Here is a 5695-nt window from a genome sequence, read left to right as displayed (position 1 = left end):
GGCTACAGTAGAGAAACTGCTACAGGTTGTGTAGATAATAGAAGGTATAGAAGGTGAACACTTAGCTATTCACCAATATGCATTAATTAATGCTCAACTAATGTACAAATAAAATCTAATTACAGCAGTGACAGAAGTTTCTCATTGTTATAAAGGCATATAAATTATGTATCTTTACCATTTCAAGAGTTACTTTTGAACACATTTACAAAAATGTGTTATTAACATTAACATAAATTATCCTTATTTAATGATAAGGGAGTTAATGAATAAACCTTATTAATTGTAAAGTGTTACCAAAAGTCCATGTAGACATTTGGAGAGTGTACAATAACTACACAAGCACAGCTTTTCCCTTCAGTCTGTGGAATACATCCTCTCTTTCTCTAGATGAGGCAGACCAGACTTCACTTCAGATGACAGAAAACAATCTTATCTTCTGCTCTGAAAAGTCTGTCAGTCAGTGTGGTGTGGTATTATAGTTTACACAATACTGTAGTTAACTGTTTAAACAACACAATAAACTCTCCCACTAGAGCACTAGTACTTTATAAATAATAATTAACTCAGTATTGTGCATTATTTTACACTACACTGCAGTTCTACAGACTTTGACTTTACAATAAGAATTAGTTAATGTTAGTTAGTTACATTAACATGAATGAAAAATGAACAATGAAAAATATTAATAAATCATGTAATAAATGTAGTTAGTTAATGAAAATATAGTTGTTCATGTTAATTCACAGTGTATTACTAATGTTAACATCCACACTTCTGATTTTAATAATGCATTAGTAAATACTGACTTAAACATTAACTGAGAATGAAAAAACCTCTACAGTTTATTCTTCTAAGTTCATGATAGCCAAAGTATTTAGCTCATGTTAACTAGTGAACCTTATTGTAAAGTGTTCGTTACTGTGAACTCTTAGTATCAGGATATCAGATGCACATCTTCAAAATGATGATGATTGTAAAGTGTCTCTTTAATGATCTCACAATGATTAATTTATTTACAGTCTGATGATATTCATGAGGAGTCAGATAAAGATTCCCCTGAATCAGAAGTCTTGAGCCTCTATGTCAGGATCTCCCGGGCACACTGCGCGCACTCCCGGTTTCGCTGTGAGCACTTCCGGTTCCGCGGTGAGCACTTCCGGGTCGGCGGCCATCTTGCTGTTTTTCCCGCGCCTCTCAGTATATAAGGACAATCAAGACTTTAGCTCCTGGCCAGATTATCTTACCGGTTTCCTAGCCCCTGAGATTCTTCTTGCCACCCTGCCTGTTTCTGTCCCTGATCTCTGTACCCGATCTCTGTACCCTGTACCCTGTTCTGCACTGCCTCTGCCCTGGATTGAACTCTGGCCTGTTATTGGTTTGTGATTCTGCTCTGCCCTTCTTTGTTCTGTGTGCCAGTTTATGGATTTATTGGACTGTTTTTTGGATTAGTTTTTTGTTCTCTCTGCATCGCCCTGTTTACTGTGTTTTCAACCCTGGACTGTTTTTGGACTTTGTTTTTGCCTTTGCTCTCTGCTATACTTTATATATTAAATTCAGTTTTTCCATAACCTTGTTTGCATCCTGCATTTGGGTCCTCCTATTTAGTCACTCTGCACCTACCGTTGCACCCGTGCTCCTGACACTCTATGGTTTAGACCCAGACTACAAACCCGATATGTGTTCATCATGCAGTGGCACAGAATTTTCAAGCCCTGACAAAAGTTCAGCTGAAGATAATCAGGAAAATGGCAAGTGCACCATTTAATAAACAAGAAAACCATCAAACTTATGTCAAAAGACACAATACAACAAAAAAGAAACTACCACAGGACAAAAGACACTACTGTCTCTTCTGTAGCAAAGCACAGTCAAAGATATCTAGGCATTTAGAAAGAAATCACAATGACATTGAGGATGTGGCATATGCCTTTAGCTTCCCATCAGGTTCCAGAGAAAAAAAAATTCTTTCGGAACAGTTGAGAAATGAAGGAGACTTCAAACACAATGCAGATGTTTTGGAAAAGGGCACAGGACAAATAGTAACTCGGAAACAAACTGTAGATAATGCTTCTGTTGAGGATTATTTACCCTGTCCTTACTGCTTTGGGATGTTCCGAAATAATGACCTTTGGAGACATACGTTGTTGTGCCAAACCAAATCATATGTGGAAGATGAAGATGAAAAAAAGAGATACACGAAGAGCATGCATAGTCTTGCAACATGTCTGCTCCCGATTGTAGCATCCTCCGATGGATGTCAGAGAATCATAAACACCATGCGACAAGATGATGTGTCATTTCACATCAGGAGTGATTCTTTAATTTGTAAATATGGGGAATCGGTGTAAGGTCTAAACACCAGTACATTGCACAGAGAATGAGGGAACTTGGTCGATTCATGTTAGTGGCTAAACAAATGGACAAGACAGTCAATGGTCTTATAGATTTGTGTATACCGGTGAAATTTCAGCTGGCTGTCAATGTTGCCAAGTGTTTAACACAATTCAGTCCAGGCAAGAATGAATATGGAAAACCTTCAATAGCAGTGAAAATTGGATTCGGTCTGAAAGGGGCTGTGAAGGTCCTGATTGGACAGGCTCGTGTGAATGATGATGATCTGTCAGAGAAGCAAGCAAAACAATTCTTTGAACTTTTGGAGAAAAAAAATGGAGGAACAGTGTTTCCATCATCGCTCACCAAACCATACAAGACAAAATATGTAATGAAAAAGACATCCTCCTCACCAAAAATGTAATTGCTCTGAGAGACCATCTCAGGATGATAGAAGATAAAGCAAGAGCAAAACTGATGCAGCAAATGGATTTAGGAGCGTACAAGGCATTCAATGAGACTGTCCTGGCACAAGTCATTTTCAACAAGCGTCGTGAAGGTGAAGCATCTCACTTAACTCTCGACATCTACAAGAAAGCTAGCACAACTTCCATTAATCAGGACATCTATACAACTTTGTCACCATTGGGGAAGGAGCTGAGCAAGATACTAACTCACTTAGAAATGAGGGGCAATGGAGGAAAGAAGGTGCCAGTTTTCTTGACAGAGAGAATGAAGGAATCAATCGATTTGTTGGTTCACAAGAGAGAAGAAGCTGGTGTACCTGCTGAAAATCCCTATCTCTTTGCAAGACCTGGTGTGATGACAAACATACGTGGATGCGACTGTCTGCGAAAATATGTAGAAGAAATCAAAACTGAAAACCCTGAACTCCTACTATCAACTAATTTAAGAAAACTGGTCACCACACTCTGCCAACTCCTGGACTTTACTGAACAGACTGACAAAACATTTCAAATTGCTATGATAAGTAAGCTTCTGTTTGCAATGGAGCAGAGCACTGAAACCTTAAGAGGAAAGAACCTGACCACGCTGCGTCCTTCAGTATGCGGTATGTAGGAACTCTGGTTTATTAGCAATGCAATTGTATGTTGTAGTTCTACATCTGTTTATGTAGTGGCTTTTGGCCAATGGAATCATTCAGAGAACACTGGTGACTTGTTTTGTCTATAAAATCTACTGAACGATAACAATAGTTTAACATGTAATAGAAAAATACTTTCACATGGATCAAATGTATTTTTATAGCTCTTAATTAAAGCTGCTTGATGTGCTCATGACTTCAAGCAATAGTATATGATTGTTTTTAATCTTTTATAGGTGAAAGTCCCACATCAACGAGAGAGGAAGGTGGATGAAGGTGATTTTACATTTTAAACTTGTCTCACTGCATTTAGAGTATGTGTGAACCTGCCATCAGATACAGAAAAGCAGTGCAACAGATGAAATTTAAACAGGGGGTTGAGCAGTAGCTTATTTGCAGCCGCTGTCCCTAATTAAGTTTTAAAACTGCCAAAAGACTTGTACATTTATCCACAAGATTGTGTGCGTGTAACGTTTATGATATTACCATATAAAGATTTGTACACAAATTTATTATGGGAATTTAACAGTTCTTTAAAAGCTGTTTAGATTGAACACATTTTTTTGTTTGTTTTTTAATCTGTTCTCTGTCTCTTTGTTTTTCAGACGGATGTTCTGACCTTTTCTTCTCTCAGAGAGCACCTGCCCAATGCAGTGAGGATGGAGTTTCAGACGATGAAGGTGAGTTAAACAGTTATTCTCATGAAGTCAAGATAACCATCAACACTGGCCTTTAGTTACATGGACCTAATGGTTGTTTTTATACTTTAACTAGTCAGTTAGGCCTGACTTTAGTTTTCAGATTTCATTATCAGCACTTCAGTACACATGGATGTCTAACATCCAACAATAGCTGAGGATCCACTAAGTAACCGTTCTTAATGCTTGTCTGTTGCAGATCACAGGCAGAGTGCTACCCAGGCCAAGAGGCCCTCACCAAAGAAGAAGAAAAGAGAGGAATAACAGGGGAAAGCAAAGGGTAAGTTTCAGAAATCTTTATAACTAACAATTTTATAATTTAGGATTTTTAGAGCAATTATACACATTTAGAGCGTCATGATTCATTGTGGTAGAACTCGTGGTTCATGATTCTTTAAACTGAATCTGTTTACAAAAAAATAAAAAATTAAACCGTGTGTCCACTAAAGCATTTTTTCCTGATGCCAGCATATATCCAGCTATTTCCAATGGAAGCACTGCATTTTTAACGCTAGCAGTGTGACATGGTGCTGAGCATCTATTTCACACAGTGCTTTGCATTTTGTATCGATCCCTGAGAGTTGAAAATGTTCATCTTTGATTAAAACACTGCATATCTGTCAGGATCTACTGGAAACGCGCACTGCCATTTTCCCCACACCTCCCAGTATTAAAGGACACCCAAAACTTTAGCTCAGGGCTAGATTATCTCACCGGCTTCCTACAGTCCCTGGGATTATTTCTTGCCACTCTGCCTGCTCTGGATACCTGTTTCTAAACCCGATCCGGTTCCCTGTTCTGTTCTGCTTTTGATTTTATACTGGTTTTGGTTTATGATTCTGCTCTGCCCTTCTTTGTTCTGTTTGCCGGTTCTTGGATAGTTTGCACTGTTTTTTTGGTTTGCAATTTTGCTCTGCACTTCATGGTTCTGTTTGCTGGCTGTCTAAATCTTGGACTGCATTTGGTTTTGTTTCTCCCTGCATCACCCTGTTTGCCTGTTTTGGACTGTTTTTTGGACTGTATTTTTGCCTTTGCCTCATTGCTTAGTTTGTTTTTCATTAAAGCCCGTTTTCTCCTTAACCCTGCATTTGGGTCCTCCCATCCAGCCCCTCACGCAACCAGTTACCTCCACGCCACTGACACTATAATATCATATCAAATGTAATGAATAAAATTGTACTTTAATTGTATTTATTCACACACACACACAGCTGCATTAATACATTTAAATGGCTATCTCTCTAATCACACTTAATTCCTCCAGGATTAATTACAGGTTGTGTGACCTCTAACCTCTCGTGTGGTGCTGATGTTCCTCCTCAGAAGTCCGTCTGCTGTCTGAAGTCTCAGCTCCACCCTCTTCAGGTCATCAGACTTCATCAGGGCTGTCAATTAAACACAACCTATGTTTATCTACACTTATGATACCAGGACGAGAAAATACCAGGGCAGCACTTGTGCTGGTTTATAAATAAAACTGCATCAAGTCTACCAACCAACACACTGCTTTTACACCACAAACACAAACACTTTTCTCTTTTCTGATCAGACGAGCTGC

General features: G+C 38.6%; 1 long non-coding RNA gene across 1 annotated transcript; it reads left to right on the top strand.

Annotated features, from left to right (window-relative positions):
• Positions 1-970: 970 nt before the first annotated feature.
• LOC124376890 lies at positions 971-5266 on the top strand. Its single transcript, XR_006923970.1, has 4 exons — positions 971-3406; positions 3676-3715; positions 4045-4119; positions 4337-5266. It is a non-coding gene; the product is annotated as an uncharacterized LOC124376890 (long non-coding RNA).
• The last annotated feature ends 429 nt before the right edge of the window (positions 5267-5695 follow it).

This window comes from Silurus meridionalis, chromosome 23 (assembly GCF_014805685.1).
Source record: "Silurus meridionalis isolate SWU-2019-XX chromosome 23, ASM1480568v1, whole genome shotgun sequence".
NCBI lineage: Eukaryota > Metazoa > Chordata > Actinopteri > Siluriformes > Siluridae > Silurus > Silurus meridionalis.
The sequence above is the reverse complement of the archived record's forward strand: the minus strand, read 5'-3'. Positions and strand labels throughout refer to the sequence as shown.